Genomic DNA, 26647 nt, shown 5'->3' on the forward strand with positions numbered 1-26647 from the left:
ATCTCACATGTTGCTGCCCCGGTTCCAAGGCAAGTACTGAGGGAGGAATTTGGGCGTAACAACCTTTATGGGGATTTCTGGGAGGGAGGAGTCACAGGTTCAGGGGGCGGGCCAGCTCATATAATACAAACATAATAGCTATACAGTGGTTGCACCACATTCACCCGTTCTTTTGAAACAAAGTCCAGCGGTGTGAAGTGAGTCAATGTCCGTTACAGTTTCAGCCTGTGCTCAACTGTCATTGCAACCATCGTAGGGTTTGCTGTAGTTCAGCTGCTGGTTCCTGGGCGGTGCCTTGTGTGACAGGCTGAGCCCCCCCGGTGGCTGGGGTGGGGGGTGGGGGGTTAATAGGACAGTAGCGTTTCTTGATCTGGGGCCAGGACGCTGCGCTAGGTTCAATTAGTGGGGCTGGCTGGCCAGGGTTACCATGAGGGGATGTTGATTAGTTCGCCGGAGGGTCCCTGCATGCACCATGTCTCAGAGGGAAAGCTTGTCCTGCCGCCCATCCTGGTACATAAGCATATTGGAGGCGGGGGGGCGGTTTGCGTGGAGGAGGTGGACCTTCTTGACCAGAGGGTCAGTTTTTTGGCTTCTGATATGCCACTGCAGCAGTACAGGGGTCATCAGCCAGGATGGCAATGTGATTCTTGATGCCAACTTCCTGGGGAAGGAAAAGAGCCTTTCATGCGGTATCGTATTAGTAGCAGTGCAGAGGAGGGATCTGGTGGCACCTCAGGAAAGGACTTCTTGCCACTCGGGAGATTGACCGGCCTTTCGTCCTGAGGGCTAGGATTATTGTCTTCCAGACGGAGGTGTTCTACCCTTCTATCTGGCTGTTCCCCGAGGGGTTATAACCTGTGGTCCTATAATATCTACATAATAGCTATATATTAGTTGCCCTTCAAATTAATACTTTCTCAATATTCATTTATTTTGCTCCCAAGGGCTATTATGTAATGTGTTCCCTCACTGGGCAGTCAAATTAAAAGAAAAACTCAACCCAGATTTCTATAGTCGCTGACAAATTGATCATTCAATTGATTTAACAGATTTTCTCCACCAGTTAATCAAAAGCCTTTCTCATTCTGAGCGATTCGAGGAGATCTCAACTATTCCAATGAAATTAAGTTGCACAGCAAGATCAAGACAGCCCAATTGTTTATTATGCTTGACTTAAAAATCATTATCATGGATGTTCTGATTTTTCATTTCTTCAACAGCTTCCAATTTGTAGACAGAATGCAAGAATCTAAACCTCTCGGCTGTGCAATTTCACCATGTGCTTGAGTCATGTTCGTTCCATTACATAATTCTATTTCATCACTTTGGTTCCATAACCATAAATGCACTTGCATGACAAAATCATCCACCCCACCCCCCCACCACAACTCTCTTCCTGTGCATGGCATGTACCCCCCCCCCCTGACCTCTCCTGGCTTCCATCTATCCCACCCCCAACCTGCCCTGACTTCCATTCTCTGGCCCCAGCCCTTAAACACCCATCTGCCTTCATTCTTCCCAAGCCTCCCACCCAAGCCCTTCTGATAGCCCCAACATCTCCCCTCATGCCCTCCCTCCCTCCTGCCTGTGGACTTGTGCTCCTAAACAATCCACCGCCATTTTATTCAGCTGCATGTCTACATCAGAATCAAAATTTATCAGAATCTGGATTTAATGTTATGAAGATGAGTAAGAAATTTTGTTGGTTTGCCCAGAGAGGATCACTGGAATCTTCCTCCCCATCCCCCCTTTGACATGATCTACTGGGATTGTTCTATGAAGAGGGCATGAAAAATCATAGTGGACCACCATCACAGCATCTTTCAGCTACTCCCATTGAGAAAGAGATACAGGAGTATCAGAACCAGCACCAGCAGGATGAGGAGCAGCTTCTTCCCAGGGGCAGTGAGAATGGTGAACAAAGGAGCTGCTCACATTTGTTACAGAGTTATGTGTTGTGTGATTTTATTTTAAAAAGTGACAGTTTTCCTTAGAGAGCCAAGGTGAAGGTGGACTGCTGAGAGAGTGGGAGACAGACTGAGCATGTGATCTAAAAATTTCTGGACTTGGATGATAAACCACCACTGGGGGGTGCTGTGGAGTGGAATGAGGCCCAGAGCATGAGTCATGGTCTGAAGGACAGTTTTGTTTATGAGCTTTGCTTCGGTTGAGATCGAAGTTTTGTGAGTCTTGTGTGTTTTATGTTTGTTTCATGTCTAAGTATTTCTATGGGCTGGTTGGAAATATAACTTAGACTTTAATGACATATGTTATATTTAGGCTGGGGAATTTATTAGTTTGACACTGTTATAGAAATTTGCTGAGTAACCAGTGGACATTGTTATGAAAGGAGGGATTTTGAATTAAAGTTTGAAGGTGAATTTTTCATTAATAAAGTAATTGTTCATCTTTACCCCTGTGTGATCTGCCTTCTCTGTGGTTGCTGGTTCGATCTTGTAACATAATTTGGGGACATCGTCTGGGATCAAACCAATTTGGAAGCTTTAGGGGTGATTGACTTGTGCTTAGTTATCAGTCGTCTGAGTTTGACTCAACCTTCAGCTTGGAATTAAAAATAAACGGTGAGTGTCTAAATCACCAGCAGAAAAACTAGCAAGTATGAATATTGACCAGTTCATCGCGAACCCTTCAGTGGTTAATTTAAAAACGGCTGAAATGTCAGAACTGATGGTTGTAGTTGGCAAGTTAAAACTTCTTACAGTAAGAACTGGGATGAAACAAAAAAGGAAATTGACCAAAAGATTGTTAAGCACTATGTAGGAAAGGGGTATTTGAAGAAACTGCATTAGAACAGTTTCCAAAGGAGAAAACTTCAGAGGAAGTAAAGTTGGCTTTGAGAAAACTAGAGTTAGTGGGAAAAAGAGAGGCAGAAAGGAAATCCGAACGGGAAGCAGTAAGGCAGGCAGAAAGGGGAGAGAGGAAAAAAGAGAGGCAGAAAGGAAAGCTGAACGGGAAGCAGTGAGGTAGGTAGAAATGGAGGGAAGGGCAGCCGCAAGGGAGGAGAGAGAGAAAGAATTGAAGCATGAGCTAGAACTAGCTAAATTAAAGCTGACCCTAACCCAAGCAGAGGGAGAAGCCCAAAACCCATGTACTGGTCAGTAGAGAAGTGAGGTTAGTTCCTCCATTTCAGCATTTTGAGAAAGTAGCTGTTAATTTAAAATGGCCACCAGACCAGTGGTCACTCCTGCTACAAAGTGTTCTTAAAGGGAAAGCCCAACAGGTGTACTTGTGTACAAGAAGCAGCTCATTACGAATTTGTAAAGCAGGCTATAGTCCAATCTTATGAACTAGTCCCAGAGGCTTATAGACAAAAGTTTAGGAACTGAAAAAAGGTAGCAACCCAATCTTACCTGGATTTTGCTTATAGGACGGTTGTGCGTTTTGATCAGTGGTGTGCTGCAATGAAAGTAGAAAATAACTTTAATTTATAGAGGGAAATCATTCAGATTGAGGAGAATAAAAATTGTGTTCCTGACGATATTCAAGTATACTTGGCAGAGAAAAATATAAAAGCTTGGCAAGAATTGGCTAAATTTGCAGAGGAATATGCTTTAACCCATAAGTCTAAGTGGACACCAAGGAAAACCTTTCAAAGGAATACTGCTGATAATCCAAGTAGAGTAGAAAGAAAATCTAGAAATGAGAGGAAGAGAAATGGGTGAAGGAAAAATTTTCGAGTGTTATTTCCCACTATTGTAAGAAGCCAGGGCACATAACAGCAAATTGTCCTGTACTGAAAAGGAAGAAAGAGAGAGGGCTGGTACCAACTGCCTGTGAGAAAGTTAGGATATTTTTAAACTATTCACGACTGAAGGTTTCATTTTGGTTAAAGAAGGATCCAATCAAGTGCTAGTTAAAATCCTGCGGAACACTGGAGCCGCCCAATCGCTTGAATTAAGCAACGCTTTGAATTTTGGTGAGGAGACCGATACTGGAGATGTGAATTTAATTAAAGGCATTGGTGATGAAACAGAGCCTATACCTTTGCAGAGAATAGTGATGAAATCAAACTTAGTTAATGGCCTGGTTACAATAGGGATAAGATCACGTCTGCCAGTGGTTGGAGTTTCTCTTTTGTTAGGAAATTATTTAGCAGAGGGTAAAGTCATACCTGCAGTGAAACTCACAAGTAAGCCATTGGTTAATGAGTCTGAAAAGGATTTGGAAATCTACCCTGCGTATGCCATTATCAGAGCCATGTCTAGAAAAAAGGGAGAGGTAGAGAAAGTCTGTGATGATCCTGTAGTGGAGGCGAGTATTGAGAACAAACCTAAGGATCCAGCTTTGCTGTTGTCAAGAAAATAATTAATAGCCAGACAAAAGCATGATCCTGATATTGCTGGGATAAAAGATAGGATTCTGTCTAACCAGGAAATTGAAACTGTGCCAGTAGATTACTTTGTTCAAGATGGAATATTGATGAGAAAATGGAGACCACAAGTGACACGTGCCAGTGAAAACTGGGTGGGAATAAGGCAGGCTGTAATACCAAAAACTTACAGGAATTAAACATTAAAGTTGGCTTATAGTACACCTTTAGGAAGTCATCTTGGAGTGAAGAAGATGGTAGAAAAGATAAGTAAACAGTTTTATTGGCCAAAATTAAGAAAGGATGTTGTGAACTTTTGTAGAACCTGTCACACTTGTCAACTGGTGGGCAAGCCTAATCAAGCACCACCAGTGGCACCTTTACAACTCATCCCTGCTCTCGGGGAGCCCTTCTCAAAAGTGTTAGTGGATTGTGTTGGCCCATTGCCAAAAACAAAAGCAGGAAATGAATATTTGTTAACACTCATATGCACAGCTTCTAAGTTTCCAGAGGCTATTCCTCCTGAGAAACATTAAAGCGAAGATGATTGTGAAGACTATGCTAAAAGATTTTCACACTGTCTGGCCTACCAAGGGAAATTCAATCGGACTAAGGGAGTAATTTTATGTCTGGAATATTTCAACAGGTGGTATATGAATTGGGAGCCCATCAAATTGTGTCGTCTGCCTATCATCCTGAAAGTCAAGGGGCTTTGGAAAGGTTCCATTTAACTGTGAAAAATATGATGAGGGCTTATTGCATGGAAAATAATAAGGATTGGGATGAAGGAATCCATTTGTTATTGTTTGTTGTTAGAGAGGCAACTCAGGAGTCTCTTGGCTTTCGTCCATTTGATTTGGTGTTTGGTCATGAAGTCAGGGGTCCATTACTATTGTTGAAGGAACAGTGGATACATAATGATATACAATCAAATCTGTTGGATTATGTTTTCAAATTTAAAAACAGATTACATCAGGCTTGTGAGATGGCAAGGACAAATTTAAAAACTGCTCAGGGAAAAATGAAAATTCGGTATGATCAAAAAGCAAAAATTAGGGACGTTAAACCTGATGACAAAATATTGGTTTTGTTTCCAATGCAGTCAAACCCTATGAGAGCTCAGTTTTCAGGACCATATAAGGTGAATCAAAAATTAACCAGGTCACCTATGTCAGTGAGACACTTGATCGTCGAGGGGAGACACAGGTCTGTCACGTGAACATGCTTAAACCTTACTTTGAGAAAATGACTGAGGAGGAGACTAGGATTCCAACCATGGTGCTAGTTATAGAGGTAAGTAAGGAGGAGATAATTTTTGTGGAAGGTCATGGAGCACGGAAAGTGATCAGCTCCAGGCTGCAAAATTCTATAGTTTTGCTAAACTTAGGCACCAAGTTAAAGCATTTGAGTAAATCAGAAAGAGAAGAAATTAAGAAATTACTTAAAAAATTTAAGGATATATTCCCAGATGTTCCAAGAAGAACTACTGTGGTTTGTCATGATGTGGAGATCAGTGATGCTAAGTCTATTAAGTAGTATCTTTACCGAGTTAATCAGGAAAAGAGCAGATTGTTGGTTCAAGAGGAAGATTATGTGCTCAAAAAATGACATCATCTGAAAATCAAATTCAAATTGGAGTTCACCCTGTGTTCTGGTGCCTAAGTCAGATGGCTCAATTAGGTTTTGTACAGATTATCGTAAGGTAAACGTGGTGACAAAGTCTGATGTGTTCCCTATTCCCAAAATAGATGATTGTATAGATAAGGTGGGAAAGGCTAAGTTTCTTACAAAGATTGATCTCTTAAAAGGATACTGGTGTGTTCCTTTGACAGAGAAATGCAGGGAGATTTCTGCATTTGTTACACCTTCGGGATTGTATGAGTATAATGTTATTTATGCTTTTTGGGATGAAAAATGCACCTGGCACATTTCAGAGAATGATTAATGCAGTAATTCAGGGTTTAGAGCACACAGGAGCCTATATTGATGATTTAGTAATTAGTACAGATACATGGGAAGAATACATGCTTGAATTAGAGCAGTTATTTCAGAGACTGGTGGAAGCGCACCTCACAGTGAATTTGCACAAGAGTGAGTTTGGACATGCCACTGTAATTTATCTGGGTTATGTGGTAGGACAGGGACAAGTGGCACTGGTTGGAATGAAAATATTGGCTATCACTGTGTTCCCTATCCCCGGTAATAAGAAAGCTCTTCAGAGATTTCTAGGTTTGATTGGCTACTATCATAGATTTTGTAAAAACTTTTCAGAAATTGCATTCCCATTAACAAAACTACTTGGAAAGAAAGAAAAATTTATCTGGTCAGATGCATGCCAGTAAGTGTTTCTGAAGTTAAAGGCCATTTTATGCCATCAGCCTGTACTTGTGTCTCCTAACTTTGAAAAGCCATTCTCTTTAGCCTTGGACACCAGTGACAAAGCGATTGGTGCTGTACTGTTACAGAAGAAGGATGGTGATGGAGTAGAATATCCTATTTTGTACATCTCAAAAAAGTTTAATGACCATCAACGAAATTATTTAACCAATGAGAAGGAGTTTTTAGCACTTGTTTTAGCATTGCAACATTTTGATGTGTATATTTGTACTGCTCAAAAATCATTAATAATATATAGTGATCATAATCCATTAGTTTTTCTGTCTAAAATGAAAAAATAAGAACAAACGGTTAGTGAACTGGAGCTTAATGTTACAAGAGTATGATTTAACTATTACCCACATAAAGGGGACAGATAATGTAATAGTAGATTGTTTGTCAAGATGTTAATCTGGGTATATATGAATCTAATCACATACTTATTGTAAAAAAATGGAGTGATTATTTTATTGTATTTATGTAATACTTTCATTAATTGTTAAAAATTTAACCATATAACCATATAACCACTTACAGCACAGAACAGGCCAGTTCGGCCCTACTAGTCCATGCCGTTACAAATCCCCACCCTCCTAGTCCCACTGACCAGCACCCGGTCCATACCCCTCTAGTCCGCTCCTATCCATGTAACGATCCAGTCTTTCCTTAAATGTAACCAATGATCCCGCCTTGACCACATCTGCCGGAAGCTCATTCCACATCCCCACCACCCTCTGTGTGAAGAAATTTCCCCTCATGTTCCCCTTATAATTTTCCCCCTTCAATTTTAAACCATGTCCTCTAGTTTGAATCTCCCCCTTTCTTAATTGAAAAAGCCTATCCACATTTACTCTGTCTGTCCCTTTTAAAATCTTAAACACCTCTATCAAGTCCCCTCTCAATCTTCTACGGTCCAGAGTAAAAAACCCCAGTCTGCACAACCTTTCCCTGTAACTCAGACCCTGAAATCCTGTCAACATTCTCGTGAACCTTCTCAGCTCTCTCTCTATTTTGTTTATATCTTTCCTATAATTTGGTGACCAAAACTGTACACAGTACTCCAAATTTGGCCTCACCAATGCCTTGTACAATTTCATCATAACCTCCCTACACTTGAATTCAATACTCCGATTTATGAAGGCCAACATTCCAAATGCCTTCTTCACCACACCATCTACCTGAGTATCAGCCTTGAGGGTACTATTTACCATAACTCCTAAATCCCTTTGTTGCTCTGCACTCCTCAATTGTCTACCATTCAATGTATATGACCTATTTAAATTTGCCTTTCCAAAATGTAGCACCTCACATTTATCTGTATTAAATTCCATCAGCCATTTCTCAGCCCATTTCTCTACCTCACTGTCCACAACACCACCAATCTTTGTGTCATCCGCAAACTTGCTTATCCAATTCTCCACCCCTACATCCAGATCATTAATATATATAACAAATAACAGTGGACCCAGGACCGAACCCTGAGGAACTCCACTAGTCATCGGCCTCCAATTGGACAAGCAATTTTCTACCACTACTCTCTGACACCTCCCATCCAACCACTGCTGAATCCATTTCACTACCTCTTTATTTATACCTAATGCCTCCACCTTTTTTCCTAACCTCCTGTGGGGAACTTTGTCAAAAGCTTTACTAAAGTCCAAATAGACAACATCCACAGCTTTCCCTTTATCAACCTTTTTTGTAACCCCCTCGAAGAACTCAATCAGGTTTGTCAAGCATGATCTACCCCTGACAAAACTATGCTGATTACTCCCTATCAATCCCTGTACCTCGAAAAATTTGTAAATAGGATCCTTCAGAACACTTTCCATCAACTTGCCCAGCACAGACGTCAGACTTACAGGCCTATAATTCCCAGGTTTGCATTTGGACCCTTTCTTAAACAGAGGAACCACATGCGCCACCCTCCAATCCTTTGGCACCACCCCCGTGGCCAGTGACATCCTAAATATCTCTGTTAATGGCCCCACTAACTGTCCACTAGCCTCCCAGAGTGTCCTAGGGAATATTTTGTCCGGTCCGGGAGATTTATCCACCTTTATCTTTTTTAACACAGCCATCACTACCTCCTCGGTTATCCTGATATGCTTCATGACCTCCCCACTATTTTTCTTTACTTCAACTGGTTCAACATTTTTTTCCCTAGTGAATACCGAGGCAAATAAATCATTCAAAATTTCCCCCATTTCCTCAGACTTCTCGCTCAGCCTACCCTCGCTATCTACAAGGGGTCCAATTTTATCTCTCACTAATCTTTTACTTTTAATGTACTTATAGAAACCCTTTGGATTTAATTTTACTCTATCAATCAAAGCCTCTTCATGCCTTTTTTTGGCCTTTCTAATTTCTTTCTTAAGATTCTTTCTACACTCCTTGTAGTCCTCCTTCAACTTCTCAGCTCCCTGCTCTTTATACCTCTTGTACACCTCCCTTTTTCTCCTAACGAAATTTCCAATATTCCTCGAAAACCAAGCCTCCCTATAACTTCCAGCCTTTCCTTTGATCCACACTGGGACATAACTACTCTGTACCCTCAAAATTTATTTTTTGAATATCCTCCATTTTTCATTAACATCCTTAGCTGAAAATATCCTGTCCCATTCAATACTTCCCAAATCCCTTCTTATTCCTTCAAAATTTACTCTTTTCCAATCCAGAACCTCAACTTTAGGCCTCTCCTTGCTCTTCCCTAAAACTACCCTAAAACTAACAGAATTATGATCACTAGACCCAATTGGTTCTCCAACATTAATGTCCGCTACCTGACCTAGCTCCTTCCCTAACAGGAGATCCAGTATTACACCGTCCCGAGTCGGTTCTTCTACTAACTGATTTAGGAAACAATCCTGAGCACATTTAACGAACTCCAGCCCATCCAGCCCTCTAACTGTATGGGTATCCCAATCAATGTGTGGGAAGTTAAAATCTCCCATGATCACTACCTTATGATTTTCACATATATACGATATCTCCCTACAAATTTGTTCTTGTGGACCAAATTCTTTTAGCAGGGGAGATGTTACAGAGTTATGTGTGGTGTATTGGCCTATGTGTTGTATGGTTTTATGTTGAAAAGTTACAGTTTGCCTTAGAGAGCCAAGGGGACGGTGGACTGCTGAGAGATTGGGAGACAGACTGAGCATCTGCAGAAAATGATTTAAAAATTTCTGGACTTGGACGATAAACTACTGTGGTGGTGCTGTGGAGTGGAAGGAGGCCCAGAGCATGAGTCATGGTCTGGAGGACAGTTTAGAATGTTGGGATTTCAAGAAGGATGAACATTCCGAAGGCACCCAGAAGGATCCGGACCAAGCCAGTGGTTCCTCTCTCTGCAAGCAACACAAGAAGACAACTTTGAATTTTGTGCTTTCTCTCTCTCTCAAAGATCTTTTGGCTTCAGTTTACCAAACAAATTGAATTTTGATTATGATCTTTGCTTCAGTTAAGATCAAAGTTTTGTGAGTCTTGTGTGTTTTGTAATTATTTTGTGTCTAAGTTTTTCTGTGGGCTGGTTGGAAATATAACTTAGACTTTAATTACATATGTTATATTAAAGCAGGGGAATTTACTAAGTTTACACTGTTATAGAAATTTGCATAGTAACCAGTGGGCATTGTTATAAAAGGGGGGGAATTTTGAATTAAAGTTTGAAGGTGAATTTTTTGTTAATAAAGTATTTGTTCATATTTACCCCTGTGTGATATGCCTTCTTTGTGGATGCTGGTTTGATCTTGTAACACACTGACATCCGAGACTCTCATATTTACTGAACAATTTTAAAAAAATTTATATATATGAATGCTTGTCCTGCATATGTATTGTTTGTCTGCATCTGTGTTATGCCTGGTTGTGTGTCTGAAGTTAAACACAAAAATCTGTAGACACTGTCATTGAAGTAAAAACACAATGCTGGAGAAACTCAGCAGGTCAAACAGTGTCGTTTATGTTGCAAAGGTATAAATACATAACTGATGTTTCAGACGAGCCCTTTAATAAACTTGACTGAACTTGACCTGAGATGCAAAATTATTATAAATTACATTTCAAAGACTAAATGAAGAAGAAGAGAAAAGTGATGGTGCATTTATTTCATTTTCCATTCAGAATTATGATGGCAGAAGTGAAGACATTATTTTTGTACTCGAACCATACAGAACAGAAACAGACCCCCTTTGGCCCCACTAGTCTGTGTTGAACCATTTTATTTTTGCCTAGTCTCACTAACCTGCACCCAGTCCATAGCCCTGCATACCTCTCTCATCAATGTACCCTTTCCAACTTCTTAAATTTTAAAATTATGCCTACATTTATGACCTCAGCTGGCAGCTCATTCCACACTTCCACGACGCTCTGCATGAAGGTATTTCCCCTCATGCTCTCCCTAAACTTTCTCTGTTTCACTCTTAACCCATGTTTTCTGGTTTGTATCTCACCCACCCTCAGTGGAGAAAGCCTCTGTTTATCCCCTCATAATTTTAAATACCTATATCAAATCTTCTCTCATTCTTCTATGCTCCAGGGAATAAAGTCCTAGCCTGTTTAACCTTTCCCTGTAACTCAGTTCTTGAAGTCCAGGCAACATCCTAGTAAATCTTCTCTGCATTCTTTCTATTTTATTAATATCTTTCCTGTAGTTAGATGACCAAAAATGCACATAATGCCCAAAATTTCACCTCACCAATGTCTTTATCAACTTTACCATAACATACCAACTTTTGTACTCTGTACTTTATTTTATGAAGACCAATATTCCATGAGCTCTCTTTACAACCCTATCCTGCTACAACAACACGTTTAGGAAATTATACATCTATATTACCAGATCTCTCTGTTCTACCGCACTCCTTCGTGCCCTACCATTCACTGTGTATGTCCTTTCTTGGTTTGTCCTTCCAAAATGCAACACTTTACACTTGTCTGCATTAAATACCATGTGCCAGTTTTCAGCCCATTATTCCAGCTGGTCCAGATCCTGCTGCAAGCTTTGAAAACCTTCTTCCCTGTCCATAATGCCTCCCATCTTAGTGTCATCTGTAAACTTGCTGATTTAATTTACCGCATTATCAATAATTCAGATCTTTGATAAAAATGATAACCAACAAAGGCCGCAGTACGAATCCTTGAGACAAACCACTAGTCACAGGTCTGCAGTTTGAGAACCAATCATCCACCACTATTCTCTAGCTTCTCCAATCCAGTCGTTGTTGAATCCAGTTCACTACCTCACCATGAATACTAGCATCTGAACCTTCCTGGCTAACCTCCCATCTGGGACTTGCCAAAGGCCTTACTAAAGTCCATATAGTCAACATCCACAGCCTTTCCTTCATCAACTTTCCTGGTAGCCTCTGCGAAAAACTCTATCAGATTGGTTAAACAAGACCTACCAAGCAAAAACCATGTTGATTATCGCTAATCAGTCCATGGCTATCCAAATAATTGTACTGTGGCCACTACCCAATAGACCTATTAAATGAATTCAATAGACACAGTGGTTAGTCAGCAAAGACCCTTTATTCAAATTTGCCTTCTCTTTTAAATCCCTTCTGGCCTGGACACCCATGACCAGAAGTGATATCACCCCATGGCTGCAACTCATCTGAAGGGCACATGTCTTAAAGTAACGATGAAGGGAGCCCTGTGCCAACTTGTAGGTGAGTACCCAACTCCTCAGTGCACTGTGACCCAGCCTGCAGTGCCACATAGACTCCCGGCCAGGTGAGTGAGTGGCATCCGGGCCCGCAATACTGCATGGCTGCTCTGCCAGCCGTGTGGGTGACAGTTCAGCCCACTGCACTATGCTGCTGCTCGATCCGCTGCACTACCCCCTCAGAATCATTGCCCAAAAGAGATGAACCGGTTGCATGCACCTTAGGTGGACACCCTTGTCTCCTGGGCTAGGGGCAGTGAATATAAGTAGTAGAGTTGACATGTGCTGGTTTGAGTCTGTCGATAGTAAATAGTTGAGAATGTCCCCCAATGCCTAAAGTGTACTCAACTCCATCCCTTTTGATCACGCGGAAAGGGCCATCGCGCTGCCATTGTAATGGCATTCCTGTGGCCTGTCTACACACGAATACGCAGTGTCAAGGAGGGCTGGAGGCACATGCCAATTGGTTGGAATCAACTTTCTTATTGTGACCTGGTGTTGAAGCTGCCAAAGCACATCCAGATCAGAAGGGCAGGGGTCGGACAAGAGGTGAACGTCACCTGGATCCAGATCAGAAGGGCAGGGGTCGGACAAGAGGTGGACGTCACCTGGATCCAGATCAGAAGGGCAGGGGTCGGACAAGAGGTGAACGTCACCTGGATCCAGATCAGAAGGGCAGGGGTCGGACAAGAGGTGAACGTCACCTGGATCCAGATCAGAAGGGCAGGGGTCGGACAAGAGGTGAACGTCACCTGGATCCAGATCAGAAGGGCAGGGGTCGGACAAGAGGTGAACGTCACCTGGATCCAGATCAGACGGGCAGGGGTCGGACAAGAGGTGAACGTCACCTGGATCCAGATCAGAAGGGCAGGGGTCGGACAAGAGGTGAACGTCACCTGGATCCAGATCAGAAGGGCAGGGGTCGGACAAGAGGTGAACGTCACCTAGATCCAGATCAGAAGGGCAGGGGTCGGACAAGAGGTGAACGTCACCTGGATCCAGATCAGAAGGGCAGGGGTCGGACAAGAGGTGAACGTCACCTGGATCCAGATCAGAAGGGCAGGGGTCGGACAAGAGGTGAATGTCACCTGGAACTGAGAGAATTGAACCTTAAACCATTTCAGCGGACGGCGCTGGCATGTCTTCCTTCTGGGTAGTGTGCAGGGCACAGGAGATGTCCCTGCCGAGTACATGGGCTGTATGTGGGCAGACTCTTGCCTTGGCATGCGGTAGAATCTGTCAGCCTCCTGGACCACATCAAGGGGATGGTTGATATCCATATTTGCTATTAGTATGGAGACGTGACCCGGGATCTTCACCAGGAATAAGGTCTCAAAAAGAAAGCTATTGGAATGACTATCTGCTACTGTGAGCATTTTCTTCATTAAATTGGACGGATTCCTGTTGCCTAGCCCTTCCATATACAAAAGCCACATGTCCCGTTCATACCTGGTTAATTCCAGGGTGTCTAGGAGGAACTACCGGAACCTGATGTATTAGTTTACTGCCGGGGAGGTGGCCAATAAATTCACTTACTTTAGCTGCTGTAGCAGTGTCCAATGACATGCCAAAACATCGTGCCTTTAGCAGTTATTCCATGAAGGTGGAAGTGGGTCTGAGCCTGGTTCAGCCACACTCGAGGCTAGTGGGTCCAGAAAAGGGGAAGGTGAACGCCTACTGTGTTAACTACAGGGGTGGTAGCAGCTACTGTTGTTGTTGTTGTTGTGTCCATGTTGACAGTGGATTTAAGCTTCGGCTGAACCTTGCAGTCAGGGTCACCAATTGTAGCGACTACTCCAGTAGAGCTATTAAGTCAATTCACTAGATACAATGGTTAGACAGCAAAGACTCCTCATTCATATTTGCCTCCTCTTTTAAATCCCTTCAGGCTTGGACACCCAGGACCAGAAGCGATGTCACCCCGTGGCTGCAACTCACCTGAAGGGCATGTGGCTTAAAGTAAAGATGACGGGAGCCCCGCACCATCTTGTAGTTGAATACCCAACTCCTCAGTGCACCATTACCCAGCCCGCAGCGCCGTGTATCCACCTGGCCAAGTGAGTGAGCAGCGACCAGGCACGTGGCCGTGCGTGACAGCCCGGCAAGCTGCACGGGCGACGGTTCTGCCCACTGCACTCTGCGGCCACTCAGCCCACTACAGTATATCCAAGACTGCTTTGAGACCATGGACTGGAGTTGTTTCATGGAGATGACCATCTTATAAGGGTCATGTAAACCTAGAGGAGTATATTAGCTCAGTGACTGGCTACATCTGCAACTGAACTGAGGATGTCATCGAGATCAAATGCATCACAAGCAGGGCTAACCAGAAATCATGGTTGGATGCAGAGGTCTTGGCCTTTCTCAAAGATCAGGAGGCTGCCTTCAGGACAGGATGCAAGAGGGCACTAATATCAGCCAGGGCTGAACCCTCCCATGCAATCCAAAAAGGGAAAGTGATGATACAGAAGATCCACAGACAGCTGTGCGACACCAATGACATGAAGCAAATATGGCAAGGATCAAGACTATAATGGATTATGTCAGCCTTGACAGTTAAGGAGGTGAAGTCTCCCCTCCAGACAGACTGAGCATCTTCTATGAATGGTCTGATGAGAAGAACAGGAATACACCAAAGAAAGGTCAGTTCCCCTGATGAATGGCCCACCTGCATAGCCACAGCAGAGGTGAGGAGAACCCTCTCCAAGGTGAACCCACACAAGGCAGTGTGACCAGACCACATACCTGGTCGGGTACTGAAGGACTGCGTAGACAAACTGATAGCGGTCACCCTGGACATCTTAAGTACCTCACTGCAGCAGTCCTTCATTTCATCAGGTTTCAAGACAGACACCATCATCCCGTTACCCAAGAGGGCAACAATAACAAGCCTCAATGTCTATGGCACTGACCCCCACTCTTATGAAATCCTTCGAGCTTCTGGTGATGGAACACATCAAAGCACTCCTCCCAGAGATTCTGGATCCATTTCAGTTTGCCTATAGAAGAAACCATTCCACAGATCATGCTCTAACCTTGTCCCCTCACTCCACACTGACCAACTGGAGAACGACGTCTCATATGCCAGGCTGCTGTTCATTGACTTCAGCTCAGCATTTAATATGATTAATCCCCAGAGGCTGGTAAAAAAAAGTCGTGTTTGCCAGGACTCAACGTCCCTCTCTGTTATTTGATTCTGCACTTCGTAACGGAAAGACCACAGTCTGGTAGCAGAATATCGAGCATGGTCAGGCTGAACACAAGCACACCTCAGGGCTGTGCACTCAACCCACTCCTGTTCATATTGCCAACACATGAAGCATCACAAGACCCACTTCCGACAGCGTCATCAAGTTTGCAGATGACACAGCAGCAGATGGGCTCATCACCATCAACAACGAGTTACCCTACAGAGAAGAGATGGAAAATCGCGTAAAATGGCAACAACCTGAGTTTCAACATGGACAAGACAAAGGAGATGATTGTGGACTTCAGGAGGACCAGGAATGACCACAGTCCACTACTCATCAATAACTCTGTAGTAAAGAGATTGGAGAGCACCAAGTTCCTCGGAGTTCACTTAACAACTGATCTATCCTGGACACTCATCATCTCCTCACTTGATAAATAGATATGAATTTTAGATTAGATAGATTTTTAACATATTTAGCAGTCCACTCATTCTTATCTTTCCTTTTTTTTCTTTTTCTCTTTCCTTTCTTTTTTTATTTCTATTCTATACTTTACTTTTCTTTCTTTTCTTCATCCTTTCTTGGGATTGTAGGGGGTGGGGGGAAGGGGTGTTGGGGTATTATCATCATGTATTTGATACTCAATATATTAGCATATTTGAATGCATGTATGGTTAAAAATATTAAATAAAATACCCCCCTAAAAAAATGAGTTTTTAATTGTCTCTGACATTTCAGAAAATTTGAAACTGATTAGCATCAGTTACAGTTTTGCATTCATCTGTTTAATTTGACATTAACCCGGGCACCACTTCAAATTTTCTGATTATCAGAGGTAATCAAGGTCAGTAAAAGAACTCAAGAAGCAGATGCAAGAATTAGCCAAACTAATCCTCGTGCCTGGTTTCCCATGCAGTATCACTACATCAGATCTTTTAACTCAGTGTCACTTTCCTGAGCTAACCCCTTAACTCTTGAATGCCTTAATATTCAGTCATTGATGTTACTAAGCAACTGAACCTCCACATAACTCCTGGATGGAGATGGTGAAATGTTCACCACCTTCACAGAAAAGAGCCCACTATTTCTGGGCACCGCAGAGAGAACTATATTGACAGATACACAAGGAATTCCTGGAGGAATTTTATGCTGACACGAGATCACTCCTCCTTCAGAAACAGTATAGCCCCACTCTGCTTAATATCTCCTCACACCAGGTCTATTATCCCACACAAAAACCCTGTTTAGGGGCTTCTAGATCATCACATTAATATGTGGGGAGTGGAGGGTAATGTATCATGTGCAAGTGGCAGAGATTCAGTTTAATTGGATAGAGGTATCGTGGGCTTAATAGCCTTTTGCTGCTCTGCAATGTTCTATGTTCCATGTGCCTCTATTGCAAGTATCATCCTCCTTCGGTCGGGAGATCAGACCTGTACATAATATTCCAGGTGAGATCATTTTGTGGCTATGCAGGGACCACAGTTGATGAAATAATCTTGATCAAACTAAAAGGATCAGGAGACTATTCACCAGTCAGGCAGCATCCATGAGCAGGATCAACATTATGGGAGAGGACCTTTTCTTTTGATACAAAGGGCTCCTGATCTGAAAAAATTGATGATTCATTTCTCTCCATGGATGCTGCCTGGCCCATTGAGTCTATTAAGCATCTCTTTGTTTGCTCATGGTTTCATTGGGGTTCAATATAATTGGAATAGGTCACCTCCATTCGTTGACTTTAATTCTCTTGCAATAGTGATTGACACAACTATTTCCTTCTTGATTGCTAGCTGAGCCAGGGAAAAGCTCAATGCATTACCACTGTCCTCAGCCCCGTGACCATTAGACAATAAGACACAGGAGCAGAAATTGGCTATTCAGGCTGTTAAGACCACTCTGTCACTCCATCATAAGGAGATCCATTCTCCCATTCAGCCCACTCACCTGCTTTCTCCCCATAACCTTTGATACCCTGACTATTCAGATAGCTCTCTGCCTTAAATGCACACAGCAACCTGGCCTCCACAGCTGGCTGTGGCAGCAGTTTCCAGAGGTTCACCACTCTCTTGCTACAGAAATTGCTTTTCATCTCCAGCTTAAATGGGAGCCCTTCAATCCTGAATTTGTTCCCTCTTGACTCCAATACCATGGGAAACAACTTTACTGCATGTACTCCAGGGAGTACAGGCCATCAAATGTTCATCATATGCTAATCCCTTCAGTCCAGGAATGATACTTGTGAATCTTCTCTGAACCCTCTCCAATGCCAACATGTAGTGCTATCAATCAACCACATTAGACAGAGAGATATGATTAATAGGCTTTAATCACCTGAAGGCATCAACGCATCTTACATGTTGCTGGTCCAGTTCCTAGGCAGGTACTGAGGGAGGAGTTTGGGCATAACAGCCTTTACAGGGATTTCCAGGAGGGAGGAATGTAGTGTGACTGAGAACACTCAAGACCAGAGAGCGTACAACATGCTTTTATTCAGTAAGAATAACACATAACAGTCTCTGGACTGAACTGGGGTTTTGGCAGGGATCCAGGGTTTATATCGGGATATGCAGGAGCAGGAGGAGCCAGTCCTTAGAACATCACATCAGTAGTGAATTCCCAGTTTACTACAAGGAGTCACAGGTTCAGAGGGTGGGCCAGCTCATGCAATACATACAATTCAGTGGTTCCACCTTCTTTTTGTGAAAAATGGTTGAAGGTTATTAAACTCGCACCATTCTGTGAAAAGTGATGGAATGCAAAGTATGTAGATTAGAGCTTGAGAGTAGACAGTACTAGCTAGTGAGACCCTTCTTATCTCGAGCCCCAAGGATGCAAGGATCTGGTTCAGGCTGGTACGGTGACCTAAGGTAGTCTATAGCTAGCACTGCACTTGCTTAATAGAGACATGAATATTAACTTAGACACCCCTAAGGAGGGAATGAACTAATTAACATAATATGCGATGTATGAAGAGGGAGGCACTGAGTGATACCTGGATTGATGGAAGGGAGAAGGAGAATGTTGTAATGTATTGGAATTCTGATTGGAAGAAGGTAAATGAAGGTGGGGTGATGTTGAGCGTGGGACTGTCCAAAGAAGTGATGATTCTGAACCTCCGATGTGTCTCCAGACCAGGGATACCTGACTCTGCAGACTCGAAATAAAGGTGAACCTGTTGTCCAAGACTTTGTCTCCAGAGTAGTGATTGTGAACACTTTCTAGTTCACATTTTGAAACAAGGTCTGGCGGGGTGAAGTGATTCAATGTTAGTTGTAGGTTCAGCCTGTCCAGTGGTCTCGTCTGTCACTGCGAACGTTGTAAGGTTTGCTGTGGTTCAGCTGCTAGTTTCCGGTTAGTATAACATGTGACTCCGGTGGCTGAGGGGGTTTAGTTGGACCATGGGATTGCTCGGTCTGGGGTTAGGGGAGCACTGTGTCGGGCGTAATTATCGGGGACAGTTGGCCAGGGTTTCCATGAGGGGTTGCTGATTGGTTGGTCAAGGGATCCCCTGCATGTGCCAGGTCTCGGAAGGAAACCATGTCCTGCCTCCCATCCTGGTACTCCACATAAGCATATTGGGGGTTTGCATGGAGAAGGTGGACCTTCTTGACCCGGGGGTCAGTCTTGTGGCATCTGATATGCCTCCTGAGCAGTACGGGCCCAGGGATCATCAGCCAGGATGGCAGTATGGTTTTTGACGCCGACTTCCTGGGGGAGGAATACGGTGTCATATTAGTAGTGGTACAGAGGAGGGGCCTGGTGGCATGGAGCACCTCAGAGAGGACATCTTGCCACCAAGAGATGGGTAGGCCTTTCGACCTGCAGACTAGGAGGGTGGCCGTCCAGATGATGGCCATCTCCCTTTCTATCCGGCCGTTCCCCCAGGAGTTATAACCTGTGATCCTGCTCGTGGCTATGCTCTTGGCCAGCAGGTACTGGCATAACTCCTCACTCATAAACGAGGATACTCGGTAACTATGGATATAGCGGGATATCCAAACAGAGTGAAAATGCAGTGCCTTTATGACTGTGGCCATGGTCATGTCTGGGCAGGGGATGGCAAAAGGGAAGCAGGAGTATTCGTCAATGACATTCAGGAAGGGGCAAGTGGATTTGATGAGGTGGGTTTTGTCTGGCTGATGGAATTGGGGTTTACACTCAGCACAGACCGGGCAGTTCTGTGTCCACTCTCTGATATCCTTAATTGGAAGGGAAAGTTAAGGGCTCCAATGAGAACCACAGCCCAACTACAAACCAGTCACCACCAAGAGCAGATGATATAGCCGGAGGGACAGAACCTTCATCAAAGCAAGTCAAATGGCTTCTGGCAGAGGGGATCATGGAACCCAACACCAGCTCCTGGAGGATACAGGTGGCGGTTGTTAAGAGTGGATAGAAACATCACATAGTCATTGACTACAGCTAGACCATAAACCGTTTCACCCAGCCTACCCACTCCTCCGCCTTGCCGACATGGTAAACAAGAAGGCCCAGTTTCTAGTCTTCTCAACCATTGACCTCAAGTTGGCCTACCACCAACTCTCAATCCATCTGCAGGACAGCCTGTACACTGCCTTTGAGGTAGGCAGCTGCCTATTACTTCCTCTGAATCCCTTTTGGGGTCACCACTGGGGTCTCTGTCTTCCAGAGGGAGATGGACCAAATAGTGGTTAACTATGGAGGAAAGTTTAGATATGTATTTTACAGAAAGAATAGATGGACACACACTAGGGATGGTGGTGGAGGCTGATAAAATAGTGCCATTAAAATGATAGGCACATGGATGTAAGAAAAATGAAAGATGATGTGATGTGAGGACAGGAAGTGTTAGAAGGGTGTGGCATTGGTTTATATGTATCGGCGCAACATCATGGGCTAAAGGGCCTGTACTGTGTTGTACGGTAAGAAACAAAAATATTTATTGTTTTCCTTTCCTTCCCTCATCAACTTCATCTATCCCTTAAGCATTCTTCAAGCATTAAAGTTCAGCAAAGCACACATATTGTTTTCTAACTTGTCTTATCCTGGATTCTCATCGACATTCATTAAGTCCTGTGTCAGTATCTAACCTATCTCCTTCATGGCGATGGCTTATCATTGATTATAAAGTATTGTGGGGCATCCTGGGCTTGTAAACGTTTTAAATAATATAAAAAAACAAGTCCTTTTTAATTAAAACGGAGGAAGGTTAGGAAATTAAATACTTCTTTTTCTTTTTAAAAAATGAACAAGTGACACATTTGGGTCTCAATTATTTACAGATCTGGAGTTCCTGCCCTTTGTTTGAGTGATTATTCCCTCTCAAGAATGATAGCAAGGAAACTGAGAGATGGAACAAACTTGTTTTGACTGAATAATAGGCACTGCACAGATTAACACAACATCCCAATAGCCTAATCATTTGTACAAAGCATATACAATAAAAAGCCTTGGTAAGCAGAATTTATAGGGACAGATAAGTGTATTTTCCAGTTGTTTGAGACCTACTCATGCAATGCCAAATTAGTACACTTACATTAAGAATAAACAGTTTAAAAGACAAAATATTCTATATGGTATTTACACTGAACAAACTTCACTTGCATTAATACACACACTTTAAAGTATTTTACTTTATTTTCAGTCACTCTCTTTGAAACAATTTTACCATCGCTGCATCTGTAGGTTCCTCCTCCCCCTCCAAGGTGCTGCCTGAAAGACAAACAATAACATTATAGATAATTAACACCTCCTTTCTCCAAGTTTACAGACAAAGCCTCCGACAGGGGCGACTCTTACTAAGGAAGGATAAGGGACACTTTAGGAGAATCACACCCACAGTACGTGGCTTCATCCTGGGCGATGCCATTGCTGTTTCACACAATTTTATTCAAACAGCTGCTATGAGAAAAGGATGACCAAGGCCTGAATTCACTAAAGGTTTATGTGCTACATCAAGGAGCATTTACAATTTTAGACATGTATGTTTTACCTCTTATTTTATTCTTTATTTCATCAATTTTTTTCCAGTTGCTTGAGGCTGTTGGTTGCTTGAATTCCAGATACCAGAGGTTTTAATATGTGAATCTTTAGAGGAGAATTCAAGGAAGAAAGTCTGTCACCCTTATGCTGCCTCTGGTATTGGAGTATCTTAATTACCTGAGTGGCTGCAGCAAGTAAGAACTCAAGTCCATCTGTACACTGTTCTCACTCAAGGGAGTGGTCATTGTTGGAGTGAACTGAGTCAGAGTGGTAAGGGGGGAGGTCAGAGGCAGGAGTTATAGGAAAACTATCACACCTAAGAGGCAGGAGGAGGGTAACTGGGTGACAGGAGAGGGAAGGGCATTTCAGGGCACCCTGTGGCCGTCCCCCTCAATAACAAGTATTTCATTTTAGAAACGGTTGGGGGGGGGTGGGGAAGACCTACCAGGCACAGGCCATGATGATTAGGTTTCTAGAATAATGTCTGGACCTGTGGCTTTGAAGGGAAGGGAGGAGAAGAGGTGAGCTGTAGTGATAGTGGATGCAATAGTTAGGGGGACAAATAAGATGTTCTGTGGAAGAGATCAAGTATCCCAGATGATATATTACTTCCCTGGTGTCAGGGTCCGAGTTATCTCAAATCAAGTTCACGGCATTCTCAGAAGGGAAGAACAGCCAGATGTTGTGGTCCATGTAGGGACCAATGATGTATGTAGGAAAGATGAGAAGGTCCTGCAAGGAGAGTTCAGGGAAGTAGACACTAGTTTGAAGGACAGGACCTCTAGAGTTTGTGATCTCAGGATTGCTACCCATGCCACATGTTAGTGAGGTTAAAAATAGGAGGATAATGTAGCTTAACACGTGGCTAAAGACATTGTGCAGGAGGTAGAGTTTCAGGTTTCTGGATCACTGGACTCTCTTCCAGGGAAGAATTCCAACAGGTGGTCTGCATCAGAACTAGAGGGGGACTAATATCCTTGTAGAAAGATTTTCTAGTGCTGGTCTGATGGGTTTAAACTAGATTTGCCTTGGGATGGGAACTAGAGTGCCAGAGGAGTTAGAGGAGTGGAAGAGGGAAAATATGAAGTTAAAGATTGCATGCACTGTTAGAAGTCAACAGGTTTATGTGGTGGAAATTTTATAAAGTGCATCTATTTCAATGCAAGGAGTATTGTAGGAAAGGTAGGTGAGCTTGGAGTGTGGATTGGCACGTGGAATCATGACATTGTGGGCAGTAGTAAAACTTGGTTGCAGGAGGGGCAGGACTGGCAGCTCAATGTTTTGGGCTTCCATGGCTTTAAACATGATAGACATGATATAATTGGGGGTGGGGGTGGAGGGGTTCAATTAAAGGGGGAGGAGGGAAAATATCACAACTGTGTTCAGGCAGAACAGACCAGCGGGCTTGTCTACTGAGGCAATATGGGTGGAGCTGAGGAATGGGAAAGTTATGACCACACTCATTGAGTTGTATTATAGACCACCCAATAGTGAATCAGAATTGAGGAAAAAATCTATAGGGACATAGCAGACAACTGCAAAAAAACTAAGGATGTGATAGTCGGGGATTTTATTTTCCACATATTGTCTGGAACTCCCATACTATAAAAGGGCTGGATGGCTTGGAGTTTATCAGATGTATTCAGGAAAGTTTTCTAAATCAATATCTATAGGTACCAACTAGAGAGAGTGCAATACTGGATCTCTTTTTAGGGAATGAAACAGGACAGGTGACCGAAGCATGTGTAGGGGAACATTTTGGGTTGCATCATCATAATGTCATCAGTTTCAAGTTAATTATGGTGGAAGATAGGTCTGGGCTGAGATTCTAAATTGGAGAAAAGGTACTATTGAGGAAATAAGAAAGGATCTAGAATGCATGGATTGGGATGGGATAAGGTGTTTTCAGGAAAGGATGTGCAAAGTAAGTGAAGGACCTACAATGGTGAAATTTTGACAGCACAGAGTTTGCATATTCCCATCAGGATTAAAGGCAAAATTATCAGGAATAAGGAACCTGGGTTTTTGACCATTATTGGAGATCTGGGTTCAGAAGAAGAGAGGTGCACAGCAGGAAAAGGCAAAATAGTGCAAATGAGGTACTAGAGGAGTATAAAATATGTAAGAAAAACCTCAAGCAAGAAATTGGGAGGGCAAAAAAAAGAGAAGGTTGCTTTTGGAGATAATATGAAGGAAAATCCTAACAGTATTGTTACAAGCTCAGAGGACTCCAAAGCCCAGCAGCAATAAAAATTCACCAAGACAATGGTTACTTAAACAAAAGTTGCTTTTAATTTTCTTTAAACAAAATAACAAGATCAAACATTAAATTATTACTATTAACTTAACTTAACTAACTTAACCATCTTCTAATTCTAAGCGCATGTATATGTAATAAATATACGTTCAGGAAAGTTCTTTGTTTCACAGCCCAATCATTCACTTCTCACTTCTCCAAGTTCATCAGTATCAGGCAATTCATATACAGTGCACAGAATTTAACATGTATAAAGTTCACCAGGCTTTTGTGCTTAAAGTTAAATGGTTACCACTCAGGAAGGTTCTTGTTGGTTTTATAGAGATAGTTGTTGCTCGTTGGGCAAATAGAAACTGATTTACTCCAATCAGATCACTTCAGTGTCTTGCCGAAGAAACTTGCCCACCATGGGTTTTCCTAATGATAACCTCCTCTTCCAGGTCACCACAGAGTTCCTCTTGTTTCTCTTATTTCAGAATAAACACTCTAGCCAGCCATTTCATCTTTATGGACTGCATGGTTTTGAACAGGCTGAACTCAAAACTACAACCTGTCATCAAAATGTTTTTTTTAAACAAGTTGCCAGCTTGCCATTATTGCAGAAACCAGTGTTTGTTCATTCTCTCTCTCTCTCTCTCTCTCTCTCTCTCTCTCTCTCTCTCTATCTATCTATTACTTTTTCTCTCTGAGAGAAGAATCCTGTTTGTTTTTCCCTCTCTGCCTGTAAAAAATAATGACCTCTCCCAAGGCTCCAAACTCAAACTTTGAAAGATCTTATCAATACTTGAGCCTGGACTCTCTTCCATTTGCACCTCCTTTGAAGTTCTTTCCAAAGCAGTTCCATTGTTTCTGCATAATCAACTGGAGCCTGAATGTCTCACTTAAGCAAAACTCTTGCATTTTAAATGAGATGTCATTTGTGAAGAGTTACTCTGTGTATGAAGTAACCTACACTAAACCCCCACAATCTATCTCTTTTAAAGACATATTTATCCATAACCATTCTAATATAACCCATAAACAGTATCTACAGGTATATTAAGAACAAGAGGATAGTAAGGGACAAAATTGGTCCCCTTGAAGATCAGAGTGAATGGCTTTGTATGGAGCCAAAAATGATGGGGAAGATCTTATTTTTTTTTTTCATCAGTATCTACTCAAGAAATAGACACAGAGTTGTGGGAAGTAAGGAAAACAACAACTAGGGTCATGGGACCTATACAAATTAAAGAAGAGGTAGTGCTTGCTGTGTTAAAGCAAATAAGGGTGAATAAATCCCTAAGGACTAACCAGATATTCCTTTGGATACTGAGGGAGCTAGTACCAAATGATTGGAGGGTTGTTCATGTTGTACCATTGTTTAAAAAAAGGCTCCAAAAGTAATTCTGGAAATTATAGGCCAATGAGCTTGGTGTCAGTAGCAGGCAAATTATTGGATATACAATTATTTAGATACCAGAAAGAGTTTAGGGATTGTCAGCATGGCTTTGTGCAAGGTAGGTCATGTCTAACCAATCTTATAGAGATTTTTTTGTGGAGGGTACCTCAAAGGAAAGGCTGTGGATATTGTCTACATGGACCTTAGAAAGGCCTTTAACAAGGTCCCATATGGGAGGTTAGTCAGGAAGGTTCAGAGGCTATGTATTCATAGTGAAGTAATGAACTGGATTTGACAATGGCTGAATGGGAAAAGCCAAAGAGTAGTAGTGGATGATTGGTTCTAAGACTAGAGGCCTGTATCTAGTGATGTGTCTGAAGGATCAGGGCTGGGACCATTGTTGTTTGTCATCTATATCAATGATCTGGATGATAATGTGAAAAATTGGATCAGCAAGTTTACAGATGACATGAAGATTGGAGGCGTTGTGGACAGTAAAGAAGGTTTTTAAAGCTTGTAGAGGGATTTGGACCAGGTGGGAAAATGGGCTGAAAAATGGCAGATGGAATTTAAGCATGGGGTATGTGGGTGGAATGAAAAAGGTTTGAAAACTAGTTTTAATTGTACTTAATTGACTTGTTATGTGCACGATTTCATAACTCCAAAGGAAATGGGCCAATGACAACTTTTCATAATATTTCAGTAAGAATTGGTTCGAGATCAGTGATTCTCAACCTTCCCTTCCCACTCACATAACCCCTTAAGCAATTCCTTACTAATCACAGAGCACTTATGGCATAGGGATTATTTATGGTGGAATGTGAGTTTAGGGGAGCAGTTTGAAAACCACTAAACAGACAAATAATTTTAAAAAAACACCCACACTTTATAAAAAATTATTTGAGGACTCCTAAAATTTCATCAGAGTCTTTTGCCTAATGATACTTTAGGCCAGGGGTGGCCAACCTTTTAATTTTTAATATAGACATACAGTACAATAACAGTCCCTATCGGTCCACCAGTCCATAGGTTAATTTGGCATCATGGACTGGTGGGCTGAAAGGGACTGTTACTGTGCTGTATGTCTATATTAAAAATTAAAAATTAAAAGCATACTAGGCTAAGCCAAATTTTAGATAAAAATGCAGATAAAAAGACCCAAATCATGAATTCTGAAATATAAATGGCAAGTAAGTCTTTTAAGTTTTAAGCAAGTGATTTAAAGGAAACCTGAGGTCTTGGAAATTATGAAATGAAAAAAATTGGTTGAAGCATTCACTTTTGATTAAGGGCCTCAACCTGATACAAACACGGATGTTGCCTGGACTGCTGAGTGTCTTGGCATTTTTATGTTTATTTCAAATTTACAGCATCTGCCGTTTTTTTTCCTTTCTTTTAACAATTCTTAATGACTTGGACAGGGTGGACATGGGATGGTCGGGAATTATTGCCAGAGGACCCAAAACAAATGACCATCAAC

This window comes from Narcine bancroftii, chromosome 1 (genome assembly GCF_036971445.1).
Source record: "Narcine bancroftii isolate sNarBan1 chromosome 1, sNarBan1.hap1, whole genome shotgun sequence".
Classification (NCBI taxonomy): domain Eukaryota; kingdom Metazoa; phylum Chordata; class Chondrichthyes; order Torpediniformes; family Narcinidae; genus Narcine; species Narcine bancroftii.